Source organism: Stigmatopora argus, chromosome 2 (genome assembly GCF_051989625.1).
Source record: "Stigmatopora argus isolate UIUO_Sarg chromosome 2, RoL_Sarg_1.0, whole genome shotgun sequence".
NCBI lineage: Eukaryota > Metazoa > Chordata > Actinopteri > Syngnathiformes > Syngnathidae > Stigmatopora > Stigmatopora argus.
Window position 1 is genome coordinate 15,588,318 of NC_135388.1, and position 16,252 is coordinate 15,604,569.

At 39.8% G+C, this 16,252-nt stretch overlaps 1 protein-coding gene across 4 annotated transcripts in view; it reads right to left on the minus strand.

The window, feature by feature from the left end:
- LOC144090669 (immunoglobulin superfamily containing leucine-rich repeat protein 2-like) overlaps nt 1-16,252 on the minus strand; it is a 51,827-nt gene that overhangs the window by 14,355 nt on the left and 21,220 nt on the right. The window contains exon 3 of one of the 4 annotated variants that reach the window (XR_013305481.1): nt 10,407-10,510. The exons of the other annotated variants lie outside the window; for them this stretch is intronic. The gene's annotated coding sequence lies outside the window, so the exon portion shown is untranslated. Of the gene's footprint in view, nt 1-10,406; nt 10,511-16,252 lie in introns of those variants that run through there. 4 annotated transcript variants of the gene reach the window in all.

Sequence of the window (16,252 nt, forward strand, 5' to 3'; positions counted from 1 at the left end):
TGGCCTTTTTTTTTCAGGAACCCCGTACTACCATAGAGAAGCATCTCCGCACATAAACATGCACCGGGCAGCACATTTCTTTCTCCCCGATCTTTTCGTGCACCATGGCGGCTTTCAACAAAAAGGCAATATTTTGATGAACCACTGAAACTGCTTCATAGTGAAACCAAATTACTCCCAAAATATGATCCTGTCGTTTCATCACTGTCAACGTGTGCTCTGTGTACAAGCCGCAAGCATCGCTTTGGCAGAAACTGCTACTGTGCGAGGACTCTTAACGTGAGTGATCGCAGTATTTTAGGAATAATAAACAATGCCAAGACATAAGACAAACGGCTCATCAATAAATGTATTGTATCCCAGGATTATTGACTTGTTTTCATATCGATTGAGGAGACTGCTATCGATATGTCAGATCTCTCACCTTTATAAACAGATCTGGTCAAATTTAGTTAGGGTTGCAACTCTCTTAATCTGAATTATTTGAACAATATTTTGGTAATATAAATGTGTAACTATCCTGAAGTTCTGGAATGGTTGGCACTGTACGTGTCGATTTTTTTGTACAATAAATTACAACACAGTCTATAATTAAATTCAGCCTACATGACATTTAGATGAGCGTCAAAAGTAACGACGCAATAATTCTCCATGAACAAAACTCACAAAAATTCAGTGGCAGTGTTACGTCCCCCTAAAAAATTAAACAAACCTCACGTTGACCGTGGTGACATTTTCTTGATATGGAACGTTAGACGCGTTCATTAGGACTCCGACTGACAGAGATCAGAGTCTATTCAAAATCAGCCATTAAAATCTCTGCTTTAGAGTCTTTGAAATGTCTTCCCAGCTTTAGGGGAGCAAGGGGTCAAATGTTTGGCAATTAGCATCAACCACTCAACACTTAACCGTGTCGGAAGCACCTGACACTGCTAAACTGGCAGACCTGCACTTCACAGTGGGCGAATGAGCATAATAACAGCGCTGAAATATTACAGGGAGATAAATGTCTCCAGCCTACTGGCATTTAACGGTGAGCTCTTCTGTATGCTGTATACGTGCCTGGTCTGCTCGAGCCCTTTGGCTGCTCATATTGTGCTCTTCTTTTTGATGGGTGAGGGAGTCAAGCCAATACAGGCCTGCTGGCTTTTACAGCCACGTTTATTGCAGTAACTAATTTGTCCTTTTGACCGTACGGCATTACGTGGTATATGGAGGTCTCGCAGAGGCAGAACTGCTCCATGCTGGCACACTTTCTTCAAATCACTGCAAAATATTTGATTTGGACATTATTGGATCCCAAAGTGAGACACTCATTATTTTTCCATGCTTGTAAGGAATGATTGCCTCTTTTTTAATTACGCAAGATTGTTAATTAGATTTCGGGTGCACAAACAGCCCGTCGAGTTAACAAAGCAAAAGCATTAGGTTTGTGTAGGAAGTAATGTGTGTGGAGAAAGAGAAGGATGGTCTATTGATAATCGAATGAAACTGAAAAATAAGCTTTGCCAAAAGGCACATAGCTTTATCATACAGTATTAGTCAACACTGATATCGTATTTTTGTGTTGCAACTTTTGTTTGACTGTCAAACATTAGCTTTATCAGTGCATCACATCACATGCTGCCTCACAATGAGGACGTGCCCTGAACGGCAAGAATGTGCCGTCAAACAAATGGAAGGACAGAAGCTATCCATTTCAGCGTGATGCGTTGTGCACTTGCATCTTTTAGCAGGGTAATTTGCAGTGTGCGCGTCAATACATCATAGGCCTTTCTAAATTGAGCTTAGAAGCACAAAGGGAAGGGCAAACAAGATGGACACAGAAATCAATTTCCCCACTGATAACACAAAGTGAACGCACATGCCGGGACTCCAGGAATTGACAAGCAGTCGGCACAGGGCAACGTCTGCCTATCTGCCTGCCATGTGAAAACAATCATCTCTGACAAGTCGTACATAAGGCACCGAGCGCCCTGAGATAACGCTACTTAGGACTGACAAGGCTCCAAAAATGCCATGTGATTGGGCAGGAAGAATAAAAACATGGACAATTACATTCATTCATTCATTGTCTGAACCGTGTGTCCTCACAAGGGTTACGGGGGTTGCTGTAGCCTATCCCAACTAACTACGGTCACCAAGCAGGAGACACCCTGAATCGGAGGCCAGCCAATCACAGGGCATGGACAATTACAATACACAGCAATTTATCAGGTCACGTACGGGAAAAGTAGGCCCTCTGATTCTAATCAATATCAATAGTGTATCAACCTCCTGCTAATCATCTTAACTTTTCCTCCATATCTGTACACTGTTGTTTAAAATGTGTATGAATTCCCATTGTCTTTGGACTTTCAGAAGAAGGAAGAAGCTGGTCTGGCCAGAAAGACCCAAATTTATTCGTAGAGGTCTTCTAAGGACATCAACTAGTGTATACTCTGACAAAGAGTTTAAACGGCAGAGCTTTGAGCAATTCCTGGGGTCTATGGTGGATATTGAATCCCGAACATATACCACATTCCAATTATTCTTCATAGTGCTCTTTATTGTCTTGGAAGCCGAGTCCAGGACAAGACCAAGACCTTTAAAATGTGTGTTGAAATGTATTCAGTATTGAACACTATTCGTCACCTTACTTACGAAAGTAGCCAAAAATGACCTCTGATATAATAAGACTGTGCAATTGTACTCATAGTTCCTAGAGTGTAGCATAAAATATTTCTGATCATCCGTACATGATTTTTTTTCTTAGTCTACCTATGCCAAGGTCTTTACGCTGCATACCTGTTTTTTTTGTGGGCCATGGGCTATCAGCAGAGATATTTCAGGTTGGATACTCAGACTGTGTTTTTCAGTGTGCAGAAGCCTCCCCGAGCCAGAGTCTGTCCCTGGAGAGAGACCTGACAGAGAAAAGCCATAAGACAAGCTTCAAAGGACACACACAGATTGCCTGCCTCGTCTTCCTCATTCTCCATCCTCCTCCCCCTCCCCGCATCCAACACAACCACAAGCACTAGACTATTCGACTTCATTCACACATAAGATGGATATGCACCGGTAGCGAGGATAGAGCGGGGTATACGTTTGCAAAACATTCCCTGGAGGAGTTGTGAGATTGCCTTCATTTGGATGGACTGTAATTGGCCAGGGGGGCTCTCTCCTCTAGACAGCCCCGGCACCATGCGCACATTTCTCTGATATTCCTTACCAGCTTCAGCCTTGGGGCTTCCAGCCTCACCGTGTGCCATCTGTGCCCACAACAAGCAAAGGCTGCAGTTTTTCCGCTTTGAGTAAGCTCTTGCTGGAGAACCTTTTGATCAGGGAAGATACACCAAGCCTCCCTGTTCAGAGTTGACACCCCTTATATTTCAAAAGTCTAAAACTACAGAAGCCGTCTCGTTTTTGGAAATGGGACCCATAAATCTTTCATACCACATGCCATCTTTCTTGTTCTTTAATTTAAAATGCCGTGGACACGCTCCCCAGTACACTATTAACATGAGGAAAACAGGTTTTCAGTTTTTGCATAATCCAGAGCAGAGATGGGGTGGCTGTTTTTCTCAAGAGCCACATTCTACAAAAACAATTCCGATGAAATGAAGATGCTGTGTAAAGCATGAATGTAAGCTTAATTTCTGCCAAAAATCATAAAGTTCAAAAGATTCATACGACTTCCTCTAATTACAACAAGATTCCTATTTAATGCTTTTTAATGTAATCATTTGATTTACAATGTTTTCCTGGCTGCCTGTGAAAATATTGTTTGGTGTGAAAGCTTTTCCAATTTGATTTAAATCGGAAATTAACAAACATTTGGATTCATATTATTCACTGCAACTTGAACAGTCCCACTCAATGAGCCAACGTTGGAATGGGCCACCAATACTGTTTCCTTAATTCTGCATAATATGTAGCCATTTGAACATTTTATATACTATAAAGGACCTCATCTGCTTGTCGGCATCATTTACATACGATGTGCAATTAAAAATGAAATCAGGGCATTCTTTTCTTTGTTTTACCTCTCCCAATATTAGTCTGTGGAGACTGAGTCTTATAGACACCTCCTCGCTATCTGTCGAACATTTGAGTTCCAGGGAGGAGGACAAAATAAAATGGGTAATAAGAAACTCAACAAAAGGTCTAGTAGTGGGCACCTATGGGGGCGTGCTACACCAACCACTGTGTTCAGCACATGACTTTCCTTTCAAACTGCTGTCTGATTTGACACGCATTTGATCTGGGGCACAGGTTTAGGGTCTCTCTCTGTCTCTCTCTCTCAGCCTCTCTCTCTCTCTCTCTCTCTCTCTCTCTCTCTCTCTCTCTCTCTCAGTCCATCTCTCTCGTTGCTCTCTCGCTCAGCCTCTCTCAGTCCATCTCTCTCGTTGCTCTCTCTCTCTGTCAGTCTCTCTCTCTCTCTCTCTCTCTCTCTCTCTCAGCCTCTCTCTCTCTCTCCCCCTCTCTCAGCCTCTCTCAGCCTCTCTTTCTCTCTCTCTCTCTCTCTCTCTAGCCTCTCTCTCGCTCAGCCTCTCTCTCTCCAGTCTCTCTCTTTCAGCCTATCTCTCTCTCAGTCTCTCTATCTCTCTTTTTCTCTCTATCTCTCTTTTTCTCTCTCTCAGTCTCTCTCTCTCTAGCCTCTCTCTCTGTCAGTCTCTCTCTCTCTCTCTCTCTCTCTCTCTCTCTCTCTCAGCCTCTCTCTCTCTCTCCCCCTCTCTCAGCCTCTCTCAGCCTCTCTTTCTCTCTCTCTCTCTCTCTCTCTCTCTCTCTCTCTCTCTCTCTCTAGCCTCTCTCTCGCTCAGCCTCTCTCTCTCCAGTCTCTCTCTTTCAGCCTATCTCTCTCTCAGTCTCTCTATCTCTCTTTTTCTCTCTATCTCTCTTTTTCTCTCTCTCAGTCTCTCTCTCTCTAGCCTCTCTCTCTTTCAGCCTCTCTCTCAGTCTCTCTATCTCTCTTTTTCTCTCTCTATCTCTCTTTCTCTCTCTCTCTCTTTACTAATAGTCCTCGTTAAACATTTGACATGAGATGTTAATCCTTTTTAATACAGTCGATAGGCCCAAGATGGGCTCTACTTTTCTGCACCTTGACGTGATCAGTGGCATAGCTAAAAAATATTATTTCATTAGTGCTGTTAAGGTTAAGGCCTTAACTCTGGAGTTAAAGTAAAAAGTGTGACATTTCAGGCAGACACAGTTGATTAAAAATATAGTTCATCGCCATTATTTTCGATCAATTTGGGTTTTATTAGAAATCTGCATGAATTGTCTGAGTCGCCTCCAATTTTTCTGATGAGATTCCATTATAGCAATAATAAACTACAAATTGAAGGGAATAAACTCTTATTAGTTGGTCAGGATGCATTTCTCCCTTCCCATGGTGATGTAATTATCATAACTCATTTGTTTTCTAGCACTGGTAAGCGTGCAAGTGTCAGACTGATGTATTCACCCAGTAAAACCCTGTCCTCTTGTTGTCTTGTGTTCCACAGCACCTCTAATATGGTACCAGCTTGTTTGGTGGGGGACAGAACTGTTCAATCAAATACACAGGCACATATTTGCAGACACCAAATCCACTTCCGTGTCTGCCTCTCAGTTTCTCTCTCTCTCTCTCTCTCTCTCTTTCGCGCTCTCTCTCTCTCCATGGTGGACTTAATGAATATTTCCCTTTGAGAGGCAGAGTGTAAAACAAACACAAGCCCGTGTCTCTTTTGCCCTCAGCCTGGTTCCTCGGAGGGACGATGCAAGACACATGAAAAGGCTGAGAGACCCGAGAGCAAATAAAGTATTTTGGCATCTGCGCTGGATGCTTTCCCCCACATAATCATCTCCAAGTCCTCTGATCAGCCAACCCAATACGGTAAACAAGGATGGCAGCCAGTGGGTTATGAGGAAGATATGCTAGAGAGGAATGCTCAAACAGCATTCTTTGATGAAATGTCCAATTACAGTACCTGAGGAGGTGATACATTATTTTGAATGTAAAACTGAACCTAAAAAACATACAATCACATATCATGATGTGATATGTGATGGTCATTTTTTTAATGACCAGCTGTCGCACAACATCTTGTTGTTCAATTTTGGCTTACACGTTTTATTTTTCCTTTTTTTTAACCTTGTGCAGTGGCTAAATGGTTACTGATTAGCAGCAGGAAAAAATAATTAAAATGTGGGTCAAACGCATGCAATTATGGATTAAAACATACTGCAAGCATTTGCTAAGTGTCATTGTCCTGGCAAAAATGGCAATAATCTAAATCAATAGAATTTCACATTTTGGAGGACACAATCCAGGCCACATTGTGACAATTAAAATAAATACTATTATTTTCCACATGGAATGTTTTCATCTTTAATTTGCTATTATTAATCATTATTCTGATCACAGCACCTTTTTTACTCAATGCAATGGTAATATGGCAGCAGAGTGTGATAATAGTATTGGTTAGCACATCTGTCCCCTGGGTGGAATTTTGGTTTTTGCTCTCCAATTTGGAGTCAATGCGTTATGTGCCTTTGTTTTCTCTGCCAAATATAGATGTCAGGTTACGTTAAAATGATGAATCCTCCACAGTTTCGAATTAATACTGTTTTTTTTATCAGTAGCTTTGAAAAAGATTATTTTGATTAAATTTATTCACGATCACAATTGACAAAACAGTATTTTTTGTCCAACATTTATCCTTCTTACTTTCCTCTACAGAACTATCTCATTTTTTGCTTAGTTTCTAAAGCCTTTCTATGTAAAAAGAAATATTGCCAGTAAAACTGTCTTCCCTGTTCAGCCCTGTTCAAAGTTATGAGTTCTTTTTAAAGGAGAATGATCTTCATAGAGTATTGTAACGTGCAGTGAGTGCAGGTGAAGCAACTTTGTCACCTTTCTAGAAGCAAATCCATTTCAACCAAAATATGAAAAGTAGTGTGGGAATTTAGCATTCATTCCCTACCATCTGTGAGCTATGCAGTCATCTGTGATCAGCCAGACAAAGTCTGACAAAGTCAAACAACAGGCTGGCTGTCTAAGTATGTGCTTGTAGAAGAACGTAAGCGTGTGCTCTCGTGTGACTGTCAAAGTGTCTCTAAATGAGGCTGACAGCCGCAAAGGGAAGCCAGATTTGGGCTGTCTCACCTCACATTTTACCGGCAGTTGTGTGTAATTACCAAATCTAGGAAAATTGTGTAATACACAAATTCATTCATTTTTTGAACCGCTTATCCCCACAATTTTGAATGTCCAATCCGTCTACCATGCATGTTTTTGGAATGTGCGAGGAAACCGAAGTACCCGAAGAAACCCCACGCATGCTTCGGGAGAACAAGCAAACTCCACACAGGAGGACTGACCTGGATTTGAACCCAGGACCCCAAAACTGTGAGGCCGGCGCACTAACTACTCATCTGCCGGGCCGTAGTATATGTGAGGTAGCGGGCAGGGATAAAAGATAAGAAAATTCTGTTAATGTGGATTATGAAAAAGTTTGGGCACTTCTGATAATTTTCAAAATATTCCTTCATAATATTGCATAAAGCCCAACGGCTGACTGGCAACCAGTCTAGGGTATAGTCTGCCTTCCGCCTGAAGTCAGTTGGGATAGGCTTCAGCACCCCCCACAACTGACGAGGATGCGCGGTAGGGAAGTTGAAATATTGCATAAAGAGGTCACTGCATTTCTCACCATCTGAATAGGAAAATAATATAAAGGGCTCATGGCCGTTTCCTCCACGAGAAAAAAATACTTATTTTCCCAAATAAGGCAAACGGCACACAATGCACAAGGACGAGGCTGTGAGGTGAATTTGTTTGACTTTAAGCCAAGAGAACAATCAGTCCATGTTGAAAAGTTGATCCTGTGTCTCATTCTTAAGGTTGTCAATGGATAAATTGAAAGTTTTGGACAAAATTGACAGAGGAGACAGGTCTTTATAACAAAAGATGATACTGTTCATTCCTCTGACAAAGCCAGATTGTCATGACCCTCAAATGCATCAAAAGACAACCAGCTCAATTGTGGGATTTGCTGATAATTCCAATTCAGCCCTAAACAGTTGTCCCCATCCCTGATATCCCTCCCACATAACCTTTCAATCTTCATCCTCCTGCTTGGCTAGCATATCGATTTTCAATTTTGCCTTTTCTCCCCTCCCATTTCTCCCTTCTACTGCAGGTCACTCCATCATCTCAAGAACACTTCTTACAGGTCAGCCTGTGTGACAGACGTCTTTTCGTTCCTTGCTATTTCTTTTATCCCTCCCCTCTTTGGCAGTTTCTCCTTTTTGACAAGGTCGGGGCCCGAGCCATGCTTGGAGATGCTTAAGGTTGGTAAATGGAGATGTAATGTAATAAAGCTGTGGATAATAGAATCTATGAGGGTTGGGTTTGATCTTGTTGGAGTAGGTCGTGGAAGATTAGCTCAGTCAGGATTTTAAGGTGTCCGCAGTGTGGATAGAGGCTCTGTTGGTGAAGCTTACCAACAGAAATGTTCAGCAGCAAAAACCTTACTCATAAACTTTACTCATAAACTGTAAATTTTGAGACCTTATGCAACACCACTGATTTAAGATATCTACATAATGATTAATGCATTTGAAGTACAATCTATCTTGGAACTGGCACGAGAGTAGTGACTTTCATGGAGGAAACAAATCTTTTAAAAGCTCATTAACAAGAATGATGATGAGAACCCACTGTAATTTTGTGGGAGCTGTTCTTTTTTCAGCTAAGTGTGTGATTAATTTTATATACACACTTGTGAATATATATATATATATATATATATATATATATATATATATATATATATATATATATATATATATATATATATATATATATATATATATATATATATATATATATATATATATATATATCATAGCTTTCCCAAATACGGGATGAATAAAGTTATCCAATCCAATCCAATGAAATGGAATAATTTAACATGAGGGTGACAACAACAATAATGCCTTTATTGTTTTTTTTAAACAATAGTGTGACATGTTAAAATGTTCAGATAGGAAAAAAAAACATTGGTTTAACAATTTGTGTGTTTAATTTTATATATACACCTGTGAATATATATCATACCTCTAATGCAGTGGTTCCCAAACTGGGGGGCGCGCCCCCCTAGGGAGGCGTGAAGTCATCTGCTAAAAAAAATGTTTAAATAGATTATAAGAATAATAAAATCAAAGAACAAATATCTGCCATTAAATACATGCAAAATATGATTATAGCAGTCACTCCAACGGTCCAACCCGTTTTCTATTAACAGAGATCTGTTTTCCTGAACAATGCTAAGAAATAAATGCAATAAAATAAAATAAGTTCACATGAGCAAAAGAGGAAGTGGGAGGGGGTGGGGGGGCGTGCGGGTCTACTGGAAGCAAGAAGGGGGGCGTCAGGTAAGATAGTTTGGGAACCACTGCTCTAATGGAATAATTTAACATAAGGGTGACAACAAAAATAATGTTTTGTTTTTGTTTTTTTATACAATAGTGTGACATGATAAAACATTCAGAATGTTCAGATAGGAAAAAGCATTGGTTTAACAATTTGAGTGTTTAATTTTATATATACACACTTGTGAATATATATCATACCTCTAATGGAATAATTTAACATAAGGGTGACAACAACAATGGGGTTTTTATTCTAACGTGTTGATAATAAGATATATCAGTAAAGTTGGATTGAGGAAGCAACAACAAATCACTATTGTGATTATTTCACTCTGTGTTTCCAGCGTAAATACAGGGTATAACATTAGCACAGTGGGCTTGATACTTCATATATGGTAGTTTTCAGACTATAACTCGCACCAGCCAAAGAATACGTGATGGAGAGTAAAAAACAATAAATACGTCGCATTTTGAGAGGGCAATTTCTTATTTGATCAGAAATCCAAGGACAAACATACATTAAAGTAACAACACAATAGTAAAATGTAGACCAGTAGGTGAAATAAGTATCTGTTAACGTAAGTTTGTCAAGTAACGATAGCCTAAAAAAACAACATAATGGCTGTCGGTGGTCAGAAATGAAAAAAAAGCATGAAGAAGTCCAAATGATGAAAATAAGGCAAATTATGGTCCAGAAAATACAGTATTTATGAATGGAATTCACCATATAAGTTCACATTTTCTATGCAGGAACACATAGCTTAGCTCAAAGCAAGCTATTAATTGCCACAGCACATGCATTAACGTTTTTGCTGTCATGAAAATTAACATGCCTGGGTTTCATGGTAGGCGCACCTCCGCCACTTGTGAAAGTAAAGCCCTGAGGCTTGAATTGATTTGATATATTCAAAAGCCAACTCAGTGTCCAATTTTTTCTAAAGCAATTAAAATGTCTTTGTTACTTATTGTTCCACTATACCTGAAAACCTGTTAAGCTGGTGGCCCATGGCTGGATGGATTGCAGCTAGTTTTTTTGTTCCATCAGTGATGACCTTGAGAGGAATTCTAATACAGTAGGATGTCACCCATGTTGGCAGGACCAGATGGACTGCTGCAAAGGCAAGGACGCAAATGCCACAAATAGATCACCCAAACAAACAGCCACTTCTTGGTGAAGTGAAATGGGACTGTAACCGTATCATATACCAATGCAGCTCGGAGTCATTTTCCACAGTGAGAATGTGGACAATTGTTATGAACAAAAAATCTTACAGTTTTCTCCCAAAATTACTTGCTGATCAGTTTAGCTGTGAAAGTGACTCCCAACTAGGAAGAAAGAAGAAAAAAGCACTATCTGCGGATCCTGTGTCTGGTAAATGTGAGGTTATCTCTATCTTCATTATTGGAAGAATTAAAAATGATCATAAGGAAACCTGACAAGTTTCCATTTGAGTACAGATGCATAAAAAGAACGTTGCAGTAATCTGACTACTACAGACTGTCCTTCAAATTAAACAAACAAATACATTAATTGCCTCAAACATTTTAAGCACACAGAATAAGAATTATTCAAAAATGTCATCCTCTTTTTTTATATAATTTCAACAGTCCACAAAGTATTTCGTAATTTTGCATCACAGCATGATTGTTATATTAGTGTAAAAATTGTTTAAGTGGCTGAAAGGGGGAATTCTTGGTGTTGGAGTTGGCAGAATAAATACAATAAATAACTTCTTTATAAGAAATATAAGGCTGCCCCTCCCTTTTGCCCTCTATGTCATGCCGAGTAATTACTTGCCCCGGCCTCCTGTAATAATTCCTATTACAAGCAGAACGGAAGAGTCAGTAACTCAACGTACAGGACAAGGTGAAGGCAAGGCCACAGAACTGTGGATCAATATTTCATTTACTCAACCTGCTTTACCATCCTGGGCCAGGATCTAATTCACCAACAGACACGAAAAGAGGAAGAAAAAAAAGTCCACTAAAAACAACGACACAAGGCCCCTAATATCCTCTAGGTTTGGGGGGGATGGGGTTGAAACTCATGGGGGCTGTAGATGGAGCTTGTGGAGGTCAAACGTTTGTATGGGGGCAAATACATATATATGATCGAGGTCATTGCTGTGATGCAAGATCATAAGAGAATGCAAAATCATGAGAGAATGCAAATTGGGGTTAAAAGAGCAAGTCATTGAAAACATTTGAATGCGCTTGTTTTTGTGCTTTAGGCCACTTTTTCTGTTTTTGTACGCAATGGGCTCAAAATATATCACGTACCTTCACCTATTCTTACATATCTTGCAAAGTTGCTTCTATACAAAAACATTGGGCCATTAGATTATTTCGTTAAAGAAACTCTTTGTGGCGTCTGATGGGGTACCTGGAGGTTTCGTCGACGGACACTTGGTTGACGGACACTTGGTCGACGGACACTTCGTCCCCGGAGGTTTCGTCGAATGGACGTTTGGTCGACGGACAGTTCGTCGAACGGACGTTTCGTCGAACGGACAATCCGTCGCCGGACATTTCGTCAAACGGACAATTCGTCGCCGGATTCGCTCGCTCTCGACGAAATGTCCGGCGGCGAATCCGGCGACGAATTGTCCGTCAACCAAACGTCCGTTCGACGAACTGTCCGTAAACCAAACGTCCGTTCGACGAAATGTCCGGGGACGAAGTATCCGTCGACCAAGTGTCCGTCGACGAAACGTCCGGTCACGGTCTGATGGTGGGGAGGTTCACTCGCCTCACTTCGGTGCTGGCAGGCGTGGGCTTGATTGGCACTGCTGGTGCTATGATTGTGAGTGTGAATGGTCATTTCTCTCTTTGTGTGCCCTACGGATGATTGGCGACCAGTCTAGGGTGTAGTCTGCCTTTCCCCTGAAGTCAGCTTGGATAGGCTCTAACAACCCTTACGAGGATGCGCGGTAGAGAAGATGAATGAGTGAATGAAACCCTTTGTTAAAAAGCAATCCTAAAAAAAACAAAAAGGTAAATAATATTTAAAAACACACACATCTGCCCTTTATACTTTTTACCTGTCAAACCAAGTCTCCCGGTTGCTTTGAAGTAAGTAACTTTTTTACATTTCACTTTTTTACTTGCAGCAGTGAAGCATCAGTAATATTTGTTTTATGTGGTGTGTTTAAAGCCTTTTATTAACAGTCAAGGATCATATTTTGTTGCCCCCGGAGTAGTTCTGTATATTGCATTGATTATTACTCAGCGAAGGAGGGAGAGGTCATTGTAAACATATTTTTTTATTGAGGCAGATTAACCTGCTGTTAAGTTCAAACAAGCTAGAGCCAACTTCATTCCAACATTGTGTTAGATTTTTTATCAAATTTGTTATACTTTTTTTTAAAGTCTGACCCTTGCATGGTTCTTTACTAACCATAAAATGTTCTCCATATGAAACATTAGAGACAAAAACAGCAAAAACGCAAAGCAATACAACATAAAAGAGAAAAGTAACCAAATAAAAACCTTTTATGATGTTGTTTGGATTTTGGAATTAGGTTCTTATTTCATCGCTTTTTTTCTGCACAAATGCAGTTCCGTCTTACTCCAGGCGACCGGGATATCAGGACTTTACAACATTTTCTTAGGTCCTCATTTGCCTGCACGGGGGACTAAAAATGCAAATTAGCCCTCCTCTACAATCTTACATATTTACATATATATGTTCATTAACATGAATATGAATATATGTTCATTATGTGCTGTTCCTTATTAAATAAATCAAACTCAAACTCAATGTTGTCCAGTGGTTTTGCCTAAATTGCTGCTTTAACATTTCTCCAAATGTACTTTATCATTACAACTACAGCCAATTGACATCTCTGACCACATTTTTCTTTTTAGTGATTTAGCATTTTGTGTTATCTTTTTTAAGAGTTGTTACTGAATGATAAGTAATATTTTGCTTGAGAATCAGATGAAGTTTAAAGCTCAAATGCAAGTCTGAACCTTCCCAGGCTGCTCTTTAATCAGTTCTTTCTTGTTAATTGCATTTGCATAGGTCCACAACAAAAAAGGCAGTTTTGTCTTTAACTCCAGCAAGGATAACGTAACAAAACAAAAACACAATTACTTGTTTATGCAATTCCAAGCCGTCTTTTGTGTGTAGACTTTTTTTTCCCTCAAACAAGGCAATTTGGTCAAACAATACTTTTTCAAGGCTCTTGTTTCAGTGTTACTTAGATTAGAATTGTGTTCTTATTGCAGAACACAGACAAGCTGTAAAGTGACTCACTTTTTCTTTTACAAAAACAGCACTATTATTCCATAGTTGATGGATCTTATATAAATAACTTAGAACATTCATGACTTTCTTGATCTTCTCTCTCAATGGCTATGACCCTTATGTGGCCACAAAGGTCATATCACTAGAAGGAAGAGGGGATACAGAAAAAACCGAGAGAGAGAGAGAGACAGAAGACTGAATTTAATAAATAGCAAATTCTCCTCAGATCCACTGCACCAGGCTTTGTATTTAATTGCACCACATTGATTTTTCTACTTGCTTCTAGCTTTTCATTCTTGAACGTTGCTGCAATTTTGGAACAATCAGGTTACCGCGGTGGGCCACAAAGTCCAATGCCATTTTCTTTCCTCTGCCTCCTTTTACTCCTTCATTGCCAGTCTTGTCTTTTATGTTCCACTCGTCATCCTTCCACCTGTGCCTTTTTGTATTTGACGCTTTTTTCCCCTGCTTTTTTTTTACTGGCAAGGTTATCTTAACATGACTTTGACTTCTCATCTTTTTGTCAAGGAGTTTGATAAATTGAAGAGATAGACTGCTCATCAGTAAATGCGTTTTAAAATGTTTTTCTTGTTCATATAAAAAAAATGAAAAAAATCTATCTAAATACACCAAAAAAAATTCTAGCCTTTGCAAACTGTACATTTATAATATTAGCTCTCCATTAAAACAAATAGGATTAAGCATCATTATGTGGTAGTTCATCATCGTCATGCTTAAAAAACGTTGCACAAGTTGGGAACAATTAAAAGTTTTCAGCTCTCGTCAAGTAGGAGTGTGAGGTAAATAATATCTGTTTTGAAGTAATGCGACTTCCCGTTAAATGTCAGGAACAAACCAACAGTGGCTTAACCTCATCAGGTTTTAATCATATATTTTAACAGGACCATTGAAATGCTTAGGCACACCGGTGTATATTTTTGTCTAAAAAGCAAAGCTATTTGGAGAGATCCTCCCATTTAAATGCCGACTTGACATTTCCTGCCGTTATGAGCACACTGTGGTCTGTTTTAGAATGGGCAGTAATTAGTCCACAAGAAAATGTCAGATGAATTAAAGCCTGCTGAGGTGTACCTAGTGATGTGGTCCCCTCTCTCCCTCGCATAATCTTGTCCCAGCTTTTTAGGAAAGTTACCTCGTGTCAAAAGTGTTCTCTCATCATTTGGATCTTGACAAAAATGAAAATCAAAGACCATTCATCTGTTCATTGTGCTCAAAGTTTACTGTCATAACACAAATCACATTTGAATAGTTAAGTCTGGTGTGGGGGTGGCTCGTTGGCACGAGTGGTTAGCCTGCGTGGGTTTCCTCCGGGTACTCCGGTTTCCTCCCACATTTCAAAAACATTGGATTGGATTGGATAACTTTATTCATCCCGTATTCGGGAAATTTCATTGTGACAGTAGCAAGAGGGTGAGAATGCAGATACAGGAAAAGGCATAATTATAAGTTAGACAGTACAGTCGCAAAGGCCGCAGAACAACAAAGCAAAAGCACAAAGTACAAAGCAAAACAAAGTAAATGGGATCATTAAGAATCACCAAATCAGATCATTAAGACAGAAAAACAGCGAAAACACAAAACGAGCAAGAGTGGACGGAGCTACCGCCACCAGCTGCCACCAAATGTCTTGGTTGCGGTAGCAAAAACGGATACAGACTCAAAAAGACGTTGTAAAGTTGGACAAAAACTGGAATACATGCATGATAGGATGATTGGACACTGCAAAATTGCCCTTAGGTATGAGTGTGAGGGCAAAAGGTTTCCTGTCTCCTTGTCCCCTGGCAGCTGGGATAGACTTCAGCACCCCCCGTGACCCCAATGAGGATGAAGCGGTTCAGAAAATGAGATGATATGAGTTTGGTGTGATTAAACCACTCATACGCGAAGACGATACAGAGGTTTTTTTTCTACTTGTTGAATGAAAATGACTAATAATTGCTTGGACGTGTGGTATGACGTTTGTAGATATCATAAGAGAGCATTTTCCCCTTGGCCCATTTGGTGATTAACAGGTCAAAAAGATAGCTGAATATTTAGGGTGATATTTCCCTCCTCCAACAGGGAGGATTAGCCATTTCAAAGTGTTGTTTATGTGGGCTATTCATGATAAATAAACTACAGACATTGATGTCTTTTACAGTTCTTCAAAACACATTCAAATGTCAATAGAATGATACGTCCATGCATCATATCCACCCTATTCACACAATATTTCTTTCCATTCACTCTGAATGCAACACATTTCAATAACACTGCAGTGGTGGGCCATCTACAGTCACAAAAGAGGAACCAGACAATAAATGTTTTAATACTATCCACAGAATCATGACACAGTGCTTTGAATGAGGTACAGTCTTGGAATGCCGGCAGGCAAATAACAACACCAAGATGATTTCAGGAATGAGCGGAAGCGGAGGTAACAACATGCATGGATCCAATATACAGTAAAAAAAAAGTACAGATGGTGAGAGCATAAGCCAAGCGCAATCAGTGACTGTTATGGGCCAATAGGAAGTAAATGGAATGCTTGCATTCACATGAACACAGTTTATTCATTTTATTTAATGTAGCTGCTCCATTAGT